General features: G+C 37.2%; 1 pseudogene; it reads left to right on the forward strand.

The window, feature by feature from the left end:
* The first annotated feature begins 624 nt into the window (after positions 1 to 624).
* LOC109488875 overlaps positions 625 to 25,187 on the forward strand; it is a 45,099-nt pseudogene continuing 20,536 nt past the window's right edge.

Below are 25,187 nucleotides of genomic sequence, written 5' to 3' on the forward strand. Positions count from 1 at the left end.
TCACAGACTTCAGCATCAAGCAAAGGGGCCAGAAAAGCCAAAGGACATTATAAGAGGATGGCTCTCTTCCCTCTATTCAAGGGTTTCATGAGCCTCCCTTTAGCAGGCAGAGGCCCTTTTGGAAAGATGCAGAGGGACAAAGAGAAAATCCTGAAGACAGGTTCTATTTTTTAAAAATGAGATACTTAGGGAGATTCTTTAAACTAACAAATCAGATTGGGTTTACCGGTTTGACCAAATACTTTTTCTCTATTACGATTAGAACAGTTATGAAAAGTAAAGGGTTTTTCTTTGCATATCTGAATGTGGCACACAAAATTTTGATTTTTCTCTTCCATGCCAGATATCATACTAAGTACTTTGATTAGGGTCCTTGGTTGGAATCAATGGAAGTCAAATGGCCTTGTAATCTCCTCTTCCTTGCCATAAAACCTCTTCTTTCCCCATCCTCCAGTTATGCATTCTATTACACAGGAACCCTCTTCCATGGAGGTTTCTGTCCCTAGTACAATGTTTTCCCAACTGCCCTGCTGGTAAAAAAAAAAAAAAAAATGTTCATGGTGCTTTTCAAAATGAAGGCTTCCTAGGCCTGTCACTGAAAGATTCTGCTTCAGTGAGCCTAAGATGGGGCCAGATATTTTTAACAAGTACAGCCAAGTGACTCTTATCACCAGAGCAGATTTAGAAAAGCTTGTTCTCTTGTCTAATCCATATATTGCAAGCTGCCTCTACAGTCAGCTACGTTTCAGTAAAATAGCATCACCATTTATCCTGATGCACAAGCCAAAGTCTTAGTTCTTAATTCTGTATTTTCTCTCAACCCTCATATACAACTTATTACCCATAATGATTTGATGCTGTTATCAAATTATATCTCAAATGAACCCACTTTTCTCCATCTTCTCTGCTAATATCACTATCATCGTTTACTTGAAACTTCTCCACCCCTTGACAATGTTGCTGCTTCCACTCTTTCTCACTTTCACTATATATTCAGTAGCCAGAGTCATCTTCTTAAAACATAGATTGGATTTTTGTCAAGATCATGTCACAGTTCTGATTAAATATATTAAAGGATTAAATTTAGGATAAAATTGGAACTTCTTTCTCATGGCTCACAGATCCTGTGTGTTCTGGTCTTGACTCTCACCAGCTTCACTGAAGTCCTTTCTCTTAACCACGCATTATCTGGTCATGTTGGTGTTCTTTGAAATCTGCAAACACAACAGGCTTGGGCCCTTTCTCACAGAGCTTTCTGTATGTGGGCCACTCTATATCCACTCTTTAGAGGACCAAGTTCTACACATCCTTCAGCTCACAACTTAAATTTCACTTCCTTGGGGAAGACTTCCTTCACTGCCTTATAAAATATAGGATGTCCCCTCTTACTTTAATCTCAGGCATTGTTCTTGTCCTTCCTATCACTTGTCATGAGTTATAAATGTTTCATGTCATTTGGTTTAGTCTTGCATGCACCCTTTTATTTATTTTTAGCTTTCCAACTAAAATGGGAGCTCCATGAATGTAAGGTGTGTATCTTCTGTGTATAAGAGAGTACAAACACTCAGTAAACATCTGTTGAATGAATAAATGAAAGCTAGGCTTTTAGACTTTCAAGCTGCCCTTAAGTTCGTGCAAAAAGAATCCCTTCTCAAACTTCCGTCTGGAAAACACAACTTGTTTTCTCATGGGCATGACAGGAAAAAAGTATAAATAATTCTCTAAAATCAGAATAAGGGTTGGGGCTCCTGGGTGGATCAGTCAATTAAGCATCTGCCTTTAGCTCAGGTCATGATCTCAGGGTCCTGAGATGGAGCCCCACTTCTGGCTCTCTGCTCAGTGGGGAACCTGCTTCTCCTTCTCCTTCTGCCTGCTTCTCTGCCTGCTTGTGTGCTCTCTCTCTCTCCCTCTCTCTCTCTGTCAAATAAATAAATAAAATCTTTGAAAGAATAAAATAAAATCAAAATAAGGGAGAGGTGGGCAGAAAGAAAGGAAGCAAGGTAACTTTCTAGAAAGAAATACCCTGGTAAGCTGGTACCTTACACAAACTTACAAGATAATCCATACTCTGTCCTTACATTCTAATTAACACTGTGTATGAAAAGTATACTCCATTGAATCATGTCTACCAGCCTATTTGATAAAGGCAGAGTTGAAAACCACACAAATTACAGTGTAGACAGTTAAGGCGAAAGCAGAAACTTGGTAGATTATTCCTTACACTGCTATTCTTTTTCTCTGTTCCTTGGGAGAAATACCATAAAAGGAAAACTTTTACATTTGCATTAATCAAGTTTCTCCAGAGAAACAGAGCCAATAGAATATATCTATGTATACATATCTATGTATACATACATAGATATATAGATATAGATAGATAGATATAGATATAGATATAGATTTTACTATAGAAATTGGCTTACACAATTATGGAGGCTGGGTGGGAAATCCCAAGATCTGCTCTATACAAGCTAGAGATCCAGAAAAGCTGGTGGTATAATTCAGTCCAAGTCTGAAGGTCTGAGAATTGGAGGGCTGATGATATAAATCCCTGTCTGAATCTGAAAGCCTGAAAACCAGGAGTGCCAGTGTTTGAGGGCAGGAGAAGATGGATGTCTCAGCTTAAGCAGAGAAAGCAAACTCACCTTTCCTCACCTTTTTGCTCTGTTCAGGCCCTCAGCAGATTGATTGGTTGATGCCCAACCACACAGGGGAGGATGATCTTTACTCAGTCTACCAAATCAAATGCTAATCTCTTCTGAACACAACACAGAAAAAAATGGTTCGTGACATCTGGGCATTCCTTAACCTAGTCCAGTTGGCACATAAAATTAACCATCACAATGTTCATATCCATGTATTAATAATCTCATATTAAGTTGCTTCTGCAGGCATTTTGAAAAGTTATCTCTCCTTATGGATACTGGATATCAGTCTCAGGGGTTTGTGAACATGATCTCTGTTGTTAGACTTTCTTCATACTATTTCTGATATATATTATGTTGCCCTTCTCCATCTCATAAACTTTAGGGGGTAAGAGGGGTACTGTTTAACTTCATTATCATAAGACTTTTTATTACATCTTTGTGGGTTTGTCTTTTTCATGCTTTTTAAAATTAAGTTGTTCAGTATAATTTTATATATCCAACTTGACAGCTCAAGTGAATTACTTTCAAGGAGTTCGTGGACTTTTTGAAATGCTCAGAGTATAAGGAGCACTCTTTCATTTCACACATTTAAAGAGTCATATTCAAGAGGATGAATTATATCCTTTCGGTGTCAAAAATAATTGGAAAATCTCTTCATTGCCGTTTCTTGATCATGTATTTTCTCTTTCTCTGCTAATGAAGAATTCTGAGATGTTACTAGCACCATAATTGCTGGTTGATGGCTATTTTATTTCCAAATTCCTTCTTTGACACTAATGAATGTTCAGTAGCTCTTCAAAATGATACTGTTTATTTATAGTTTATCCTGAAGTGTTAAATCCTTTCTAACCTGACACCTCTGGGACATACATCAGTGCTCCAGCTGTATTTACTTTCTAAAATGAAACCTAGGATGAGTTACTGATCTGCACAATCCAATGAAACGCCTCATTTACTGAAATTTCACTCACTCTCACTTACGAAAAAGTTGGGCTTTCACTGCCCTAAGAATGGTCTTTAAATGACACTAGATAGTACTGACTATTGACATTCAAAAGGGACTCATTCCAACAACTTTTACAATTTCTAAATTTGGGAACTTAATTCATTTCATAGAATGCCCTCTTGAGAAAAATAAAACTCATTAAGCAATAGATGCAGGTCAGTTAATCTTACTCACTAGCTAGATTTTTCTCTGTACTTGTCCTTCACGTCACAAAAGTGTGGGAATTTTTTTCTTTGCACTCACAATTCCAAAGAAGTCAAAGTGGACCTAGGAAAAGATTTTGCTATAGTAATGTTGATTCCCACTTATTACAGTGAAAAATCAGTAACATTGAAGGGACTTGGCTGAATAAATTTAATACACCTATGGAATGGAATACTATGCAGTCATTAAAAAGACACTCCAGCATGTGTAAAGAAATGAAAAAATCATAATAACATATTTTTTTATTTATTCAGCAGATGTTGACTGAGTGCTTAGTATATTTCTGACACTGCTGGGTGCTAAGACCTCAACAGTGACTAAGACAGACATAGTTCTTGACCTTTGATAAGAAAAAAATACAAAGCAAAACAAGAACAACAAGGGATGATTGGCAAAATCTAATTTTTTTCTTATTTCAGATATATACAGACATAAAAACACTGCTGAACACATTGTTTATTCTCTGATGTTAGAACAGCAAAAACTTCAATTTTCTTCCTTTTGCTACACTTACTAAAATAATGACACTTTATTTTTATTAAAAGAAAACCAATTTTAAAAACAATTTTCGGCAAAGTGTTACAAATCTGCATATCAGAGCCACCAGTATCACATGAGAATACTGAAATTATAAATGCTACATAAGTAGATGCCAAGAGGTCCACAACAGGTTAATGTGATTAAAAACATGAAAGTGTTCTCTCCGTTCAGCCAGTCAACTACCTTCATTGAATGCTTATATGCAAAGCGCCATTGCAAATACTGCAGTCTACTTTAGAGCCTGATTATTTTCCTTTTCATAAAATGCTTTGAATATGAAGCAAAATACTGTGTGATATTCATGAACATAACTTAAGCTGAAGGGCATATGCGGACAGTAATTTTAATTATGCTCTTCTAATGATGAATACACTTGCTCTCACCCCATAAAATATTTGGCCACCAACTGATGTGACTTGAGGGTGAGTTGATTTTGCCTTCACCCCACCTGGATTTTAAGATCCATTAAAGTATTTTGTTAACTAAACCTCCTTTATTGTGTTTTTGGGTTTTTTTCCTTTAGTAAATCCAAGGTGAATTCAAATGAATAAAATAATGTAATTTAAAGAGCTAGAATATTTAGTAAAACCTGAGGGAGATTATATTCATTGTGTTGCATAACAGTTAGTATAATGAAGACAACACTTTCTCCCCAGTGCTCACTTTGTGTGTTAAACACTTTAATCATTTTGAGCATAAGGGTTTTCCTTCATTATTATTGCTATGCTAGGAAGGTCTAAGGTTATGTTTCTTATACAATCAATAATAAGAGAAACATGAGTCCAGAAAGTGATTTGTACTCAGATGTTTCCAAAGCTCTTGGTACACAATTTTTGATTGCTCTTGTTGTTTGTTTATTATAAGCTTCTTTTATCTGAAAACTTCAATGAGGTCAAAGCTTTATGAACCCCATTGACTAACCGTATTAGATTCTGAAATATCAGTACTTGATGTGCATGTTGGAATGTGGCAGGGAGGTTGGGGAAAATATGGTTAGGGTATAGTTTAATGTTTGAATTTTTATATTTGCATTTTTTTAATGATTTTTTATTATTATGTTAGTCACCATACAGTACATCCTCGGCTTCCCATGTAAAGCTCGATGATTCATTAGTTGCGTATAACACCCAATGCACCATGCAATACGTGCCCTCCTTACTACNTGTTAGTCACCATACAGTACATCCTCGGCTTCCGATGTAAAGCTCGATGCTTCATTAGTTGCGTATAACACCCAATGCACCATGCAATACGTGCCCTCCTTACTACCCATCACCGGTCTATCCCACTCCCCCACCCCCTCCCCTCTGAGGCCCCCAGTTTGTTTCTCATAGTCCATAGTCTCTCATGTTTCATTCCCCCTTCTGATTACCCCCCCTTTCTTTATCCCTTTCTTCCCCTACCGATCATCCTAGTTCTTATGTTCCATAGATGAGAGAAATCATATGATAATTGTCTTTCTCTGCTTGACTTATTTCACTTAGCATTATCTCCTCCAGTGCCGTCCATGTTGTAGCATATATTTGCATTCTTTTTGTGTTCTTGGAAGTATTTATGAAATTTTCCCTTCATGAAAGATTATTGTTGAAAGCTTTGTTCTTTTTTCAAATTTATTTTTCATTTTTATTTTTTAATTTTTAATTTTTTAATTTTTAATTTTTATTATTAATATTTTTAAATTTTTTAAAAATATTTTATTTATTTAGAGAGATAGACAGGGTAGGTGAGGGGGGGGAGGGAGAGAGAGACTCTCAAGCAGACTCTCCACTGAGCATGGAGCCCAACCAGCCGGGGCTTGATCCCGGGACCCTGAGATCACAACCTAAGCCGAAATTAAGAGTTGGATGATTAACCGACGAAGCCATGCAGGCACCCCTGTTCTCTTTTTAAATTTGTTTAAATCCACTCTAATTTTGGGGACACAGTAGCTTAAAAAATCCTGAAGTCATATTGAGTTTGGTTTTAATCCTGGTTGTGTGATCTTGGGCAAGTTATTTAATCTGGAGTTAGTTTTTTCATGGCTAAAAGTGAAAACATCTATTTCACAGGGTTACTGTTTGAAAAAGTGAGAAGATGCGTGGAAAGTGTCTGATGCCTAACAAATGGTAACTATTAGCAGCATCACATGTTGCTGAGTGTCCTAGAGATAAATAAGGGCAGTGGCTGACAGTATATATCTGCTGTCCAGGATTACAATATTATATCACTGAATCTGACTTTCTCCCTGAAATTAAAAACAAAAAAACCCAAAAAACAGTCTCAAGGAGAAAATATAAACTTAGTTATGCCAGTCTGTACTTGTTTTGGAGACAATCAATGAACAAATGATGAGGTAACAAATATGATTCCTGATGACCATTTCTTATGAGACTGAACGCCAACCAATAATTGAAATGATTGGCAAGAGCATCCAGCTGCCTGTGCCATCTCCTCTCCCACTGTGACTCCCACACAGCCCAGAGACAGAGGATTAGCAAACACAAAACAGAATTCTCTGGTATTTCTTCTACAGAAGAAATATATATGAATATGTATTACTCTTAAAATGAGAAAAGAAAATAGTTATTATAAAGTTAAACAATCACAGGAGTAAAAATAAAACTAGAGTGGGGAGAGCCCCACTATGCGAGCTCTTTCCCGTGCACAGAATCAAATACTAATAAAAAATTACAACAATAACTGCCAACTTACTACATGTCAGGTATATTTGCTGTACTCAGTTCCTTACCTAGATGACCTTAGTTGACTTTCACCATAACTGTGAGTTAATGATTATTATACTCACATTACAGATGGGAAAACAGAATTTGAGAGCTTAAGTAAATACCCAAGTCACAGGACAAGACATTGGGTGAGTTAAGATTTGAAACCAGGCAGTCTCAATGTAGAGCCCCTGATTCTTCCATGTGGTCCCTTAGCTGTCTGCACTGAGCCAACACGTTAGGGAGAAAGTATTCAAATTATAAAACTTCCTGGATGCCAGATCCAAAGCAGCACAACAAACCCCATGTTCTTCCCATCCCATCCACAAAGATAAGGCTCCTAACATAAAGTCCTGTTTGAGGATTATCTCAGGACTTGAAATCAGTAGCACCTGCAGATGCAGGATCTCAGTGTGTATTACTTCCTCTGGATCTCCTGTTAAGTGTTTTACTTGTCCTTCATTCCTCACAACAAATCTATGAGAGAGGAATTATTATTATTATCCCCATGCAGGAGACTAAGATTTAGAGATTAAGTAACTTGCACAAGATCATCTAGATAATGAGTAATGGGAGTGATGGAGCTGGCTCTCAAATTCAAACCACTCATTCTAGAGTCCATACTTCAAACAGTAAGTCCTGCAGATACGCAATATCTACAAATATGGGAAATACTTAAGAGAAGAGCATGTGGTTTTGATCTTTGCATCTGTAGCTCCTAGATCAGAACCAGCATTGAGTTGGCATCAACCATAATTTCAGACAGTTAAAAAAGTCTTATTTGGGGCTATATATTGGGGCTTATTGGGGATATATATATATATCCCTGAGGGTTAGATCATAACTTCATCATCTTTGCGTTCCTGAAAACATCTCTCCTGTGACCTATATTTGCAGCTGTTTAATAAATCAACTTCTGTGGAATTAATTTCTTTGGATATGCAAAAGATTTTGGGTAGAAAAAAAGAGAAAAAAAAAATATATATAATATCTCAACTTGTTTAATCCTCACAACAATCCTATAAGGAAGACACCATTATTATCTCCATCTTTACATGAGAAAGCTGATACATGAATGATAAATGGAAGTAGAGAGGCAAGGAAGAAGGAAAGGAAGGGGAGCAGGTAAGGAGGAAGAAGGAAGAAAGTCATATTTCTAGAAGACACTAGTTGCCCCTTCAAACAGATTCCTGATATGGCTGCTTATGTGTGAAGCCCAAATATACACCACAAAAAATAATTCCCATGGCTCTAGTTTTACCTAGTACAGAGACAATTAATAGTTTTGTATGATTCAGAGTTTATATCCCTGGTGCATTATTAGTCACTGTTCAGATTTAAAATGTCACTAAAACGCAACAGCTTCTGGGCATACAGGCACAGCTGCGCCACTTGGTTTTTGTGTTTTGTGAGCTTGTTTACATGATGTGCTGCATAATCACACTGTAGGTAAAGTTGCAACAGAGCTGTCTGCAGGTCACTTATAAAAGGTACCGAAGTTGACATCCATAATGACATAAGGGGCAGCATTCTACAGACAGCCAGAAAACGAGGACCAGATACAGCCAAGGGGTAGAATGCAGCCAGGTAGAAGTTTGGAATCCTGGTGGAACAGAGGGACATGTGCAAAGAGATCTATGCAGGCAAGCTGACTAGAGCTTTCAGAGCAGGCCGTGGCTCCCTGATCGCAGAGCTGCTCAGTCAGATCTGCCATCCCTGGCCATCTTGGAGAAATTGGAAGGCAAAGTGAGATGTTGGCCACAAGTATGGGCAGAAACCCAGCTACCAAATTTGGAGTACAAGACCAGGCCATTTGATCTCAGTCATTCAAACTAATGAACCAAGTGGGGCTCCCTAAATTCTACTTGTAGGAGTAGTCCAGAAGCTAGTACAAGGCTGGGTTTTGATGTGCTTACTTTGGGTTCAGTCATCTTACTTACATCTTCTGGCTTCTCAGTTGATTCTCATAGGTTTTCCAGTTAGCATATGGCATCATTTGCAAAGGAGGATCATGCTGTCCCCACATTCCCAATCATTATAATCTCCTATTCCCGTCTTCTTTGCATTGGGTAGGACTCTGAGAACACTACAGGCCCACATTCCCTCAACCAAAACTCTTGGGCTCAGATAGGTTTTAGAATTCAGACTTTTTCAAATTTTAAAAAGGTGGTAATACTGTTTCCCTTAGCAAGATATAAGGTAGCACTCCTTAACCAAACAAATGAATATTTCTTCAACAAATAACATGAATGTTCCAAGGATGAATAAAGGCTATATGGCACCTCCCATCAGTTAGGGCAGGTTTAACTGCCAAATGACTAATAGATTTTAAAAAATTTAAAAAAAAATAAAGATCTTCTGGCTTTCAGAGCTTTGGAATGTCATAATTTCAGGTAAGGGACTGTGAACATGAAGTAAGAAACAGTGGCTGTAATGGAAATCATTTTTGAGAAGGGACAAACTGGTTGAGACTTGAGATTGTTTATTTTGGAACAAAATGGGTAAGACGTGAGATTGTTTATTTCTGGAAAAGGGAAGAAAGTAAAATGGACAAGAGAGAAGACTGTGGTAGTCTTCCCCAAAGACGCAGAAGCACACAGACCCCAGAGCTCACACATCCTGGACAAGTACAGACTCCTATCTTTAGATGGACCCCCTCAGCCTTTAGTTCTTAGGACCAGAGCACCCTGAGATATATCCTACTTCACACTTACTACACTTATCTTATTTCCATCCTGCACGTAAGGTCCCTGAGGGTTAGATCATACCTTCATCATCTTTGCATTCCTGAAAACATCTCTCCTGTGACCTATATTTGCAGCTGTTTAATAAATCAACTTCTGTGGAATTAATTCCTTTGGATATGCAAAAGATTTTGGGTAGAAAAAAAGAGAAAATGTCTTCAGAAGGCAATAATCTTGGCCATGCCATACACAGCATGGATCAACAGTTTCCATGACAGCATTAGCTAAAGAAGATGTCTGAAGAGTCATGGTGAATTCAGAATAATCTGGAAAAGATGGAGCATTCTTCAGTTACTCAGCCTAACTGCGGAAAGTGAACAAACACTTGACCTCACTGATTTATGAGGTCGTTGCAGGGAAGGAAGTGCTCCTTGAGCAAGCAGACTTTCTCATAAAATAGCTCCAGGTCCTCTAAATTCCACCTTTAAACACCATTGTAAAAATTCCTCTGTGGAACCTCTTCAGCAAAAATGCCTTAACAACTCCCTGCCCATTATTCTCCTCCATGCTTCTCTCTCCAGTTCAATGACAGACTCACAATCACCCCCCTCCTCCCTTCATCTTGCCAATCCTCAATTCTGCTCAGTTTCCACTCACCAGTACCTTATATTTGCAGAGGAACTTCTCTTCTGAGCAAGTGCCTGCTGGGTATATACATCTGTCTTATTTATCCTCAAGTCTGACATGTACAAAATCAAGCTCATCACATTCTCACAAGTCCACTCCTCTTCTTGACTTTCAAATGTTTATAAACTATATTGCCATGTTCTCACTAACAAACTTAAAGATGATAGTAACTTCAAAGAAAATAAGATTCTAAATTCCTCTTCACTTTCATTATGTTCTTCCAGTCTCCCCACCCAAACTATTTCAAGAGTTTCCATACAGATCTCCTTTCCTCCAGTTCATCCATTACATCAATTGTAATCTTAATCAATTACGAATTGTATTCAGCTGTGAATAACAGACTTCTGAGAAATAGTGGCTTAAACAAGAGTGGGGTATATTCTTCTCTCTCTGATTTAGGTTCCTTCTAGTTTTTCTCCACCATGTTTAGGGAGTGCCTCTTCTCAGACCTTAAAGATGGCTTCTAGAATTCAAACCATCTTGCTCATTCCCAGGAAAGAAGAAGAAAGTTCTAAGGAAAAGAGGACATACCATCTGGGTCAGCTTCCTTCTTAAGGAGCTTTCCTAGAAGCTCCCAAAATAACTTCCGCTTAGAATGTATTCTCATAGTCCCCTCAACTACAAGAGAGACTGGAAAGTGCAGCTTTTAGCTGGCATTTGTCGTCCCCCTTAAAATTGAGACAGAGGTAGTAAGAAGGGTGAGAAGAATGTTAAGCAGGCAAAATCGGACTCTCTTATCTTTTATTTCTAAAAACTGTGATAAAAAAGAAAAAATTCAATATAGCCTCATTGCCTACCAAGTTAATCTAAAATTATACAAAATGTTCAAGCCCTGGGGTGCCTGAGTGGCACAGTCGTTAAGCGTCTGCCTTCGGCTCAGGGCGTGATCCCAGTGCTCTGGGATCGAGCCCCACATCAGGTTCCTCCACTAGGAGCCTGCTTCTTCCTCTCCCACTCCCCCTGCTTGTGTTCTCTCTCTCTCGCTGGCTGTCTCTGTCAAATAAATAAATAAAATCTTTAAAAAAAATGTTCAAGCCCTTTCATGACCATCCATGTTCACCCCCAACCAATCTCACCAGCTCTTTCTTCTGAGTAGTTCTCATATTTTAATGTACATATGAATCACCTGGGGATCTTGTTAAACTGCAGACTCTATTTCAGTAGGTCTGGGATGGGGTCTGAGGTTCTGCATTTAAAACAAGTTCCCAGGTGATGCTGATGCTACCCATCCCTAGAGTGGCAAGTTTTTAGGGCAGTCATTCTCACGAGAGGTCATATTGTCCCCCACGAGGCATTTGGTAATGTCTGGAGAAACTGCCTGCCACAACACGGAGGGGTGGGATGGGGGGTATACTACTGGCATCTAATGAGTAGAGGCCAGAGATGCTGCTGTATATCCCGTAATACACAGGACTGTCCACTGCATCAAAGAATTATATAATCTGAACTGTTAATACCACTGAGGTTGAAAAAAAAAAACCCTATTCAAGAAGTAGCCCATGCTCCAGAAAGATGAGATTATGTGTTATTCCAACATGTCCTGCATTTTCCTATCTTTATCACTATGTTTCCTCCAATTAGTTCTTATCTTTCCTATAGTCAACTCACTCAATTGATTTCTCCATCACGTGTCAAGCCCTATTAATGTACCACCTGCTTCATGAATGCATCCTAGCTCCCCTTACCATATGCTCTCTCCCTCCTCTGAATTGCCTTCTATGCACTTGCTATGGACTGAATGGTTGTGTCCCTCAAAGTTCTTATATTAAAACCTAATCTCCAAAGCAATGGTATCTGGGGCCTTTGGGAGATGATTAAAACACGAAGGTAGCGCCACAGTGAATGGGATTAGTGTCCTTATAAAAGAGACCCGAGAGTTCTTCAACCTCTTTACCTTGTGAGGCCACATCCAGAAGATGGCTGTCTGTGAACCAAGAAGCAGTCTTTCACCAGACACCAAATTTGCTGGTGCCTTGACCTTGGACTTCCTGGTCTCCAGAACTGTGAGAAATATTTTTTTTTTTATAAACCACCCAGTCTATGGTATTTTGTTACAGCAGCCCTAAGGATTAGGATAGCATTTCTCTGTGACATATACCCTACCTCCATTTATGTTAATCTTCTCACTAGAAATACATTATAATTGTTCAAGTTGGGTACTATACTTTCATAACCTTGGTAAACCTCCCATGGTAGCTAGCATAGTGCCCTACACACAGTTGAATGGGCTGTCTTTTATTTGTATAGCATACATAGAATTTTAAAATATTGCTAAAAGTGTGTGTGTGTATATATATATATGTATATATAAAATATATATGTTAGGCCTTTAAGAAGTTTCCCTAGTACTGTTAACTCACCATGGCTCTACCTTTCCTAGTTTCTTCCTTATGCCAACCACCAACGCAAATTATAACACCTTCTGGTCCTCATAAAATCCAAATGTGATTCCCACAGACAGCTTTAAAAGGCAGAAAAAAGGAAAGTTTAAACCCTTCATTTAGGACCACTGCATGGTTTTCAATAAGCCTTCCCCGATTCCTTCAGGCCAGGGTTCATGGACCAGTGCCTGTTTACCTGGTTGGCTGAGATTCAAATGAGTAATAGTTGCTCCGAGCCATCAGTACCACTCCTAATGCATTTTTCATTAAACTGAACTCCCACCCGGGTCCTCTTTCAGAGGTTCAGACAGAGGTAAGCGAGGTACATGGTGCTTGTTTACTAGCATTTAAACAAGATTGCTCTTTTCTCACAAACAATAACAATTTTGAGCTTAAGATGATTTCTGGGAAGGTAGAAACATTGTGTTTATTTGACCATCTGTTAAGAGACTACTGATTCATTAGAACAGACTTGCAACTGATTCACATTTCAGAACTTTAATAAAATATTTTAAGCAAAGGTCAGATGAATAGCCTGCTTTCCATAAAAAATACCCAAACACATATACATATACATGCCTACTCACCACACGCATTTCAACAGTGTCATTTGCTATTTTATTTCAAGCCATAGCACCTGTGCACATGCTGGAATCAGAGCTAATTGGGTCATCTTAACTGAAATCAGAGTTCTGTCTGGTAAGGGATTTTCTTTGCTATATCCCTGCCAGCCGCCCCCTCCAGCAGTATGAGACCTTCTGCCACTGGAGATATGACATGTCACGTGCACTGTGCAAACAAAGGCATGAGCCCACACCAATAGCATCTTGACTGGGCTTTCCAGGCACCTGAAATTCTGCTCCCTACATTGGGCCAATTGGAACCATATAGGGTCTTGGGCCTCTTTCTTATTTTGGAAATATTGTTGTCTTCTTTGTTCCTGATATATAGATTATACATTCTGATGCACAAATTAAATCATGCTATGATACATGCATATTTATTTGAAGGAGCAGAATATTACAAATTGAGTCTTCCTGAAAATAAAGACTTATCATTATATTTACATCCCACCTCATAGTGCAACCATGAATAGCAAACTATTTTCAGGCTAGATATTCTGATTATTGCAAAAACTGTTTCACCAGAGGTATGAGGGAAATAGCATATTTTTCATACCAAAATTGGCCATTCTAGGAGATTAATTAAGATACAATTTTGCTTAGGGATTCCTTCTTTTAGGTCATTGTAGACAATCTTCTAATTTTGTCTGTTTCTAATCTAGCCCTATAAGTCCCCAAACCATTCATTTCCAACCATCAGTCCTAGCCAAACCCAAGACAATCACAGTATCATTTGTCCAGATTACTAGAACTACCTATTCTCAAGCTAAACTGCTTACTTCCTTGCCTAAGTAATCCTGTGAACAGTTAGTCTGTCCCGGTTTCCCAGTGTCTACATTTGATTGTGTGTGTGTAGGTAGGTAGTGAAGTAGATAAGAAAGAAGACAAGTAGTTATTCAAAGGCAGCCTTTAACACACAAGAAAATACCTGAATCCTGCTTCTTACCACCTGTCTTTCTGGAAATCTGATTCCTTCCTTAAAGCCTATGATCCTAACTTCACCAAGAAGACAGTTGCTATAAGGGTGTCTCTTCACACCACACACAAGACAGTGAGATAGAGTCCTTCTCTAACTTCCCTGACAAGAGAAGAAATGGCTACTGTGCTCCAGGTGGCTTGCAGTAGTAAAACAGAGGGGAAGTAAAACAGAGGGAAGTCCTAAGAGGAAGCAAAAGCCCATCACTTGAGGAGTGAGTAAGGAAGGTGAAAAAAGTCCAGCCTGTCTGAACTTCAGAGAAGGGACTCAGGCAACCTTGCAATGAACTGATTTCCTTTGCGTTTTCTGGACACTGACTAATTAATTAAACAAGGAGGACATTAGCCTGAGGTGGCTCTGATGCCACGGCAGCCTGTGTAAACAAAGCAAAATCCAAACCTATAAATGCCTCAAGGTTATGAAACCAAAACACTGAGGACAACCAATCACAACCAACCAACTAGGCTTTAAGCTACAACCCATCAATAACTTTCTTCTTTTGCTTCCTCCTTTTCTTTACAGAAGTGTCTCTCAGAGCTCCTGTTTATGGAGTGTTTCTGACAACTTCTGGTTTGATGCTGCCCCATTTGAATTGATTTTTGCTCAAATAAACTCTTAAAATTTTTAATATGTCTCAGTTTATCTTTTAACAGCATAAAGGGGCCAACCAAGACAAAGGCCATGTTCAAAAGCGGTTAAGCAGCTCTGGCCATGGGGTTTTGGGACAGTTATATCAGTGGAGACAACAGAGGGTTTATTCCTTGGATTTGTTTTATTAAAAAGAAGAAAACTATAAATACATGAGGAATCTGGCCTTGCCCTCATGCACCTCCCTGGTCTCCCTCCTTTACCTTCTCTCATTTGTTCTGGGAAGACGCTCAAGTGAAGGTGACAACCCTAATCAGGGACAGGGTGAGGATCACACAAGCAAGTGGAAATGTCACATCCAGCCAGACCTTGGAGAAAAATGTAATTGCTGTTTGTTACGGTGGCACATCAGACAGGAAATGGCAGTTCCCTGAGATAAGCCACAAATCTCCCCTATCTTAGGATCTCTGAATCCCCCTGATGTGTCCCAGAAAGTGGTAGAGTGCCTATAAGATTAAAGGAGGAATAAATGGAGAAGAAAGGTAGCAGTGTCCTGCCTGGGAAGGAGGGTGGCTATTATCTACATAGGATCACAATAATATCAAAGCGTCACTCATGTCCATACATGAACAGTGGAAAAATTATGAAATTCTCCTGTGGTCACACTCTTGCATATGCTTTCATACAGTTTTTCCCCCTTGTCCTAAAGTAGAATGATTTACACCACCTGCATGAAACCTGCCCCTACAGATACAATGACATCCAGTAGGTATTGTTGTGGTATGGTCTGCTGTGTCTTAGGGTTTAAAACTGATTTCTCTGCTTTTCATGCTTTCTGCTTCTCTTGTTTTAAAAGAGTTACAGTGCTAGGCTGCAGGTGTTTGCACTTAAGACACTTTGAAATCTACGAATGTTTCTTGAATTTGAAGGAAAAAAATCCCACAATGTTTATGTAATCTGTAAAATTAGAATTGAAAAAAATTAACTTGAGGTGGGAGCCCAGTAAAGAGAGACTTCCTTTGTTTTATTTCTATCCTTCCTTCCTCCCTCCCTTCCTTCTTCTCTTTAACTTTCCTTCCATCTTTCCCTTCCTTCTTCCTTTTTTTATATTAGCCGAAGAACAACTATTTGTAGATTGGAATTGTTCCCTGTGTATTGGGAAAGTCATCAAGATGAACCCTTTGGGGACACAAATGAACAGCAAATTCTCACTCTTTGTATTCAGAGAAAACTGAACACATCCACTGTGGACTGGGATATTAGAGTGAATCACTTTGTCTTTTGCCAGACTGCTCCCTAGAAGAAGGAGAAATGTTTCCCATAAATGTGGAATAGACTGTGATACTGATGGGAGTGATCTAGTGCTGGATAACTCAAACTATAGCACATGGACATTGACCATTAAGATTGTGTTAGCTGAACCACTGTGGTAAGACTTGCCTGTACTTTGAGGAAATTGACAAGAGGCAGCTGTGTTCAGCTTGGACCTTATAGAAGATTTGAGCATTGGGGTGCCTGGGTGGCGCAGTCGTTAAGCGTCTGCCTTCGACTCAGGGCATGATCCCAGCGGTCTGGGATCGAGCCCCACATCAGGCTCCTCCGCTAGGAACCTGCTTCTTCCTCTCCCACTCCCCCTGCTTGTGTTCCCTCTCTCGCTGGCTGTCTCTCTCTGTCAAATAAATAAATAAAATATTCAAAAGAAAAAAAAGAAGATTTGAGCATTTAAAAAAAAAAAACCACGAAGTTATAAAACAAAACAACCCCAAGGTGACCTAAAATGCCTTTGTGTTCTCTGGACCAAACAATATGTAGGCATATGAGACAAACAGCAGGCAGACAGGTTACAGAACATATAAGCATTCCTTGGGGAGTCCCCAGAAATTACTTGGTGAGAAAGCATCAAAATAAATTCACTCTCTGGCATATATTTGCATGTGGAGAAATCACTGTTCAATCATTTTTAACAGTGACCTTAATTTGCACACATAAGCACTGGAGTGAAACATGGCGATTACAGCTTATTTCTACTCATTCTTAACTAAGACTTTTTTTTTCTTGACAGATTCTGTATTGAAGGGCATATAAATCTTAAATGTAAAGTGTCTCCAATGTGTACACATCCATATAACGATCACCAAGATTAAGATATAGAATATTTCTGGCCAATACTCCTTCTTCTCCCAAAGGTAACCACTGTATCAACTTCCATCACTACTGAGTAGCTCTACTTAGTATTGAATTTCATATAAATCAAATCATACAATATGTATTCTTTTTGTGTCTGGCTCTTTTTTGCTACACAGTATGTCTGTGAGATTCATTAGGTTACTGTGTTCTTTTTATTGATTGTGAGGCATTGCATTGAATGAGTATATCAAAATGTATTCATCTATTTTAACATTGATGGACATTTGAGTTGTTCTTGTTCGNTTTTGCTACACAGTATGTCTGTGAGATTCATTAGGTTACTGTGTTCTTTTTATTGATTGTGAGGCATTGCATGAAATGTATTCATCTATTTTAACATTGATGGACATTTGAGTTGTTCTTGTTCTGGGGCTATTATAAATAATAGTACTATTCTTGTACACGTAGTTTGGTGGCTATTAACACTCAACTTCTGTTGGGTATATTCTCAGGACTGGTACCAAGGGTTGGAGGCGACGGATATGTTTAGCTTTAATGAGACAGTTTTACAACGTTGTCTAAACAATTTGTACTTCTACCACCCCCTGTATGGGTGCCAATATATTGCCAGGTCTTCTCATTTTAGCCATTCTGCTTGGTATGTGGGATGTATAATTTAAATTTGTTTGAATTTATGATGTTGAGCATCTTTTGGTAATACTGCATTTGAATATCCTTTTTTGTGAAGTTACTATNGTGAAATTACTGCTTTAAGTTTTTTGCTTGTTTTTTTTCTTATTGATTTATTAGTGGTGATGTAGGATGGATGGATGGATGGATGGACAGACGGATATTACGAAAAGGCACTTAACAATAAATATATCTAACACTATATATTACTCATGTCTTCTCTCAGTGTTTGACTTGCCCTTTCACTCCTGATTGTTTGTTTTATTAACCAGTGGGTTTCATTTGAATGAAGTCCAATTTATCAATATATTCTTTTGTGACTAGGATATTTTCATGTAAAGTTATAATCCTTGATTTAAGTTCAGGAATATACTCTTCTATATGCTATTCTAGAAGTTTTATTATTTTGTATTTCACATTTAGGTCTATAATCTCACATGAATCTTTGCATATGATGTGAGATGGGGTCAATGTTAACTTTTTCTCCGTATAGTTATCCAGTTGACCTAGTACCATTTATTGAAAAAATTATACTCCCACACTATCTTCCTTCCACAAATTCCACTCTGTCATAAATCAGATGACCATATATGTGTGGATTTATTTCTGAGCTAATACTGTCTTCATTTCTGTGGCTATATAATAAATAAATCTTATATCTGCTAGTGTAAGTTGTTCACTTTTATTCTTCAAGTTTGCCTCAGCTATTCCACGTCTTTGAATGTCCACATATATTTTAGAATTAGATTGTCCATATGATACATACAAAACCACTGAGATTGCTGATGGGATATTATTGAACCTATAGGTCAATTTAGGGAGACTTGCTATTTTTACAACATTGAGTCTTCATGAAACAAGGCAAGTTCTTCCTTTTAATCTGGTCATCTTAATTCTTCTTAGCAATGTAGTTTGCAGTAGAGTTATCTTGTGTCTCTTTCCTTAGACCTAAGTACTAAAGACAAATGGCATTTTTATTAGATTTATTCTCAGATACTAAAGATTCTTGCTATTTTTAATTATTTGATAGTAGGTTATACAAATAAAACTGATTTTTGTATATTGATGTATCCAACAATCTTGCTAAATTCACTTAATAGTTCTAGTAATTTGGAGAATCTTTTGAACTTACATACCCTTTTGTATTTTCTATGTAATAAGTCATCTACACTCTATTATTCTTTGTTGCTTTGTTGCATTAGATGGGATCTCTAGTACACTGTTGAATAGAACTAGTGACAATGGATATCCCTGTCTTCCTCCTGAATTCACAGGTAAAGTGATCAATATTTTACCATTAAATGCTGACTTATGTAGATATACTCTATCATACATAGAATGCTGTTTTTTTATTCATAAATTAATAAACTTTAAAAAAGTCATGAACGTTAAATTTTAATAAATGCTTTTTCTTCATAAATTGAGAAAATCATACAGTTTTTTAAATTTATGTACTAATGTGGAAAATTACATTGGTATGTAATAGTTAAATCAACTTTGCATTTCTGAAATAATCCCCACTAGGTCATGGCATAAATTGCTCCTAATATATCCCTGGAATTGATTCGTTAATGCCTTTTCAGGATTATTAATATGTGACTATATTGGTGAAAGAAATTATCCAGTAATTTTCCATTCTTATAAGTTCATCATCAGGTTTTTATTTCAATGTTATGCTGGAGGCACAAAATGAGTCGAAAGGTAATTCCTTTTCTATTTTTCTGAAAGAAGTTTTGTATAACTGATATTATTTCCTTTTAAATATTAAAAAGAATTCGTCAGTGAAAATATCTGGGCTTGAAGTTTTTATTGTTGCTCTTGTTGTTTCTTTCATGAAGTTTTTCTTAGATAGAGATTTGTTATTTTAAGAACAAATGTAGAAAAATTCCACTTCTGATAATTGTCATATAGGTTCCTATCAGACCGACCCTCTCATAGATAACAATTTTAAACTCTGGAGAACATACAATAAAAATACAGCTACTTAAAACTATTCAAGACAGAACAAAAGTAGCAGATTTAAGAGGAAAGTTGATGTTTAGAAGATGGAAATTATTTGTGGTCTTTCACTTGTTTTTCACAGCCAAAATGCAGAGGGTAGGCTACAACTGGCACCACAGGTGGTGGTCAAAACTCCAATAAAAAACCAGCAGAAGGAAGGAAATAATAAAGTTTAGTACAGAAGAAAATGATAGAGAAACAAACAAACAAACAAAAACCCCGATATAATAATGAAACCAGGAGCTGGTTCCTTGAAAAAAATCAATAAAATTGATAAACTTCTAGCCAGTCTTATCAAGAAAAAAAGAGGGCTCAAATAAAATTACACATAAGAGAGGTGAAATAACACCAACACCACAGAAATACAAACAATTTTAACAGAATATTATGAAAAACCATATCCCAACAAATCGGACAACCTTGAAGAAATAGATAAATTTCTAGAAACATATAGCCTACCAAAACTGAAATAGGAAGAAATAGAAAATGTGAACAGATCAATAACCAGCAAAGAAATTGAATTAAAAAACTCCCAACAAACAAAAGTCCAGGACCAGATAGCTTCACAGGTGAATTCTACCAAACATTTAAGAAAGAGTTAATACCTATTCTTCTCAAACTATTCCAAAAAATAGAAATAGAAGGAAAATTTCCAAATTCATTCTATGAGGCCAGTATTACCCTGATACCAAAAGCAGATAAAGACACCACATAAAAGGGAGAACTACAGGCCAATATCTCTGATGAACATAGATGAAAAAAATCCTCAACAGAACACTAATAAACCAAGTCCAACAATACATTAAAAATTCATTCACCACAATCAAGCAGGATTTATTCCTGGTTTGCAAGGGTGGTTTAATATTCACAAATCAATCAGTGTGACACATCACATCAATAAGAGAAAGAATAAGAATCATATGATCATTTCAATAGAGGCAGAAAAAGCATTTGATAAAACCCTCTACAAAGTAGGTTTAGAGGGAACATACCTCAACATAATAAAAACCATATATGAAAAACCCACAGCTAACATCATCATTAGTGGGGAAAAACAGAGCTTTTCCCCTAAGGTCAGGAACAAGACAAGGATGTCCATTCTCACTACTTTTATTCAACATAGTACTGGAAGCCCTGGCTGCAGCAATCAAACAACAAAAAGAGATAAAAGCTATCCAAATTGGTAAGGAAGAAGTAAAACTTTCACTACTTGTAGATGACATACTATATGTAGAAAACCTGAAAGACTCCATCAAAGAAACTGCTAGAACTGATAAATGAATTCAGTAAAGTCGCAGAAAATCAACACACAGAAATCTGTTGCATTTCTACATACTAATAATGAAGTAGCAGAAAGAGAAATTAAGGAAATAACCCTGCTCACAGTTTCATTCAATATAATAAAATACACAAGAATAAACCTAACCAAAGAAGTGAAAGACCAATACTCTGAAAATTACAAAACACTGATGAAAGAAATTGAAGATGACATAAAGAAATGGAAAGACATCCCATGCTCATGGATTGGAAGAACAAATACTGGTATAATGCCTATATTACCCAAAGCAATCTACACATTTAATGAAATCCCTATAAAAATACCAACAGCAATTTTCACAGAACTAGAACAAACAATCCCAAAATCTGTATGGAGCCACAAAAGACCCCAAATAGCCAAAGCAATCTTGAAAAAGAAAAGCAAAGCTGGAGGCATCACAATTCTGGACTTCAAGTTATATTACAAAGCTGTAATAATCAAAACAGTATGGAATTGACACAAAAATAGACATATAGACCCATGGAACAGAATAAAAAATCCAGAAATAAACCCACAATTATACGGTCAATTAATCTTTGACAAAAGCAGGAAAGAATATCCAATGGCAAAAAGACAGTCTCAACAAACAGTATTGGGAAAACTGGAACGCAACATGAAAAGAAGGAAACTGGACCACTTTCTTGCACCATACACAAAAATAAATTTGAAATGGATTAAAGAACTAAATGTGAAACCCGAAACCATAAAAATCCTAGAACACAGGCAGAACCTCTTTGACATCAGCCATAGCAACTTTTCTAGATATGTCTCCTGAGGAAGGGAAACAAAAGCAAAAACAAACTATCAGGACTACATCAAAATTAAAATCTCTGCACAGCAAAGGAAAACAATCAACAAAACTAAAATCCAGCCCATGGAATAGAAGATATTTGCAAATGACATATCTGATAAAGGTTTACTATCCAAAATATATAAAGAAATTATAAAACTCAACACCCAAAAAACAAATAATCCAATTGAAAATGGGCAGAAGACATGAACAGACATTTCTCTAAAGAAGACATAGGGATGCGAGAAAAGATGCCCATCGTCAGCTATTGTCAGGGAAATGCAAATCAAAACTACAATGGGATATCACTTCACACCTGTCAGAATGGTTGCAATTAACAACACAAGAAACAGCAGGTGTTGGTGAGGATGCAGAGGAAAAGGAACCCTCTTGCACTGCTGATGGGAATGCAAACTAGTAGAGCCACTGTGGAAAACAGTTCTGAGTTTCCTCAAAAAGTTAAAACTATTTTAACTACCTTTTTTTCTAAAGATTTTATTTATTTATTTGAGAGGGAGAGCACGAGAGAGCATGAGCAGTGGAGAGGGACAAAGGGAGAGGGAGAAGCAGGCTTCCAGGTGAGCAAGGATCACTTAGGGCTGGATCCCAGGACCCTGGGATCATGACCTGAGCTGAAGGCAGATGCTTAACTGACTGAGCCACCCAGGCACCTCTATTTCAACTACCTTATGATCCAGCAATCACACTACTGGATCTTTACCCAAAAAATACAAGAGCACTAATTCAAAGGAATACAAGCACCCCTATGTTTATAGCAGCCAAGATATAGAAGCAGTGCAAGTGTCTATCCACTGATGAATGGATAAAGAAAGGGTGTTATATAAATATGAAGGAATATTATTCAGCCATAAAGAAGAATGAAACCTTGCTATTTGCAAGGACATGGATGGAGCTAGAGAATATAATGCTTAGTGAAATAAGTCAGAGAAAGACAAATACCATATGATTTCATTCATATGTGGAATTTGAGAACTAGAACAAACAAGCAAGGGGAAAAAATGAGAGAGAGAGAGAGAGAGAAATCAAGAAACAGACTCTTAACTATAGAAAACAAACTGACAGTTACCAGAGGGGAGGTAGGTAGGGGGGTGGATTAAATAGGTGATGGGGATTAAGGAGTGCACTTGTTGTGATGAGTATAGGGTGATATATGGAATTGTTGAATCACTGTATTATACGCCTGAAGCTAATATAAAACTGTATGTAAACTAGCTGGAATTAAAATAGAAACTTACAAAAAAAACACAATAATCTCTCTAGTTTGAAGACTCAGAGAACAGAATCCCTTAAAGGAAAATGAAGAAGAAATCCTAGAAAGGTGGTTTCAGAAAGAGAGTCCCAGATTCTGGGTACATCCAAATATCTGGCTGAACCATAAATAATGCATGTGTAGGGAAGACTCAAGGAAGCCCAGCTAATGATAAAAGAACTGAAATAAGACTCGAGCTGTTGATTAAGGAGTGCACTTGTTGTGATGAGTATAGGGTGATATATGGAATTGTTGAATCACTGTATTATACACCTGAAGCTAATATAAAACTGTATGTAAACTAGCTGGAATTAAAATAGAAACTTACAAAAAAAACACAATAATCTCTCTAGTTTGAAGACTCAGAGAACAGAATCCCTTAAAGGAAAATGAAGAAGAAATCCTAGAAAGGTGGTTTCAGAAAGAGAGTCCCAGATTCTGGGTACATCCAAATATCTGGCTGAACCATAAATAATGCATGTGTAGGGAAGACTCAAGGAAGCCCAGCTAATGATAAAAGAACTGAAATAAGACTCGAGCTGTTGTCAAAGACACAATATTTCAGTTTGAATCCAGTGAAGTTTAATGTCTAATCTAAAAAAAAAAAAACTGTGCTCTTTAAAAGTATGTGACAGAATTAAAGTGTCCACTCTATAATATTCACAATGTACAGTGTACAACCTCAAGTAACTTAACATACAAAGAACCAAGAAAATAAGACCCTTTCTAAAAGAAAAGATACTCAACAGAAATAAACCATAAGATGATCCAGAATTTGTATCTGGCAGATAATGATATTAAAGCAGCTATTATAAGTATGCATTGTGACATAAAGGAGAATATGCTCAAGAGAGAAATAAGAGCTATAAAAAAGGAATCAAATAAAAATTCCAAAACTGAAAACATAATATATAAAACTTTTAAAATTCCCTGGGTTGACTTGATATATTTGAGATGACAGTAGGAATGTCAGTAAATTGACAATAAATATCTAGAATTATCCAATCTGAAAAATAAAGAACAAGGTTTTAAAAAATGAATATATACACAAATAAATATATATATAAAATAAAAGATTTATATATATCTATTATATATTTTATATATAATACAAAATGATCTGAAATATGTGTAAATGGAGTCCCAGAAACACGAAAAGGAAAATGGGACAGAAAACCCATATAAAAATGAGTGGATGTAAGATGGGGCATCTGGGTGACTAAGTCAGTTAAGCATCCAGCTCTTGATTTTAGCTCAGGTCATGACCTCAGGATTGTGAGATCAAGTGCGATGTCGGGCTCCACACGGGCATGGACCCTGCTTAACATTCTCTCTCTCCCTCCCCCACTTTCTCTCTCTCTCTTAAAAAAAATTTTAAAAATAAATAAATAAATAAATGGATGGAAGAAAGATATATCATGAAAATTGTATTAGTTTCTTTACTTTTTAAATTTTCTGCTTAACATATTAACACAAGCTTAGCAGCTTAAAATAACTCATATTTCCTATCTCATAGCTTCTTTAAGTCAGAAGTCCAGGCAGGCTCAACTGGATTCTTTGTTCAGGGTCTCACAAGGCCAAAATCAAGGTACTGTCCAGGGTGGGCTCTTATTTAGTGACTCTGAGGAGAATCTGCTACCAAGCTCATGCAGGAGGTTGCCAAATTCAGTTTTTTGAAATTGTATGACAGAGGTCCCATGTTCTTTCTCGTTGTCAACTGGAGATCATTTTCAGCAATGTGAGGCCTCTCTCAGATCTTTCTATATGACTTTCTCTGTCTCAGCAATGGAGAACCCTCCTTACCTCGAAACCTCCTTATACTTACAATCTCTCTGATTTCTGTGATCAGCCAGGGAAAGTTGTCTGTATCAATCAGCTCATACAATTAGATCAGGCCCACCCCAATAATCTCTTTTTTTACATATAATATGGCATATTTGTAGGAATTATAT

This window comes from Ailuropoda melanoleuca, chromosome 7, assembly GCF_002007445.2.
Source record: "Ailuropoda melanoleuca isolate Jingjing chromosome 7, ASM200744v2, whole genome shotgun sequence".
Classification (NCBI taxonomy): Eukaryota; Metazoa; Chordata; class Mammalia; order Carnivora; family Ursidae; genus Ailuropoda; species Ailuropoda melanoleuca.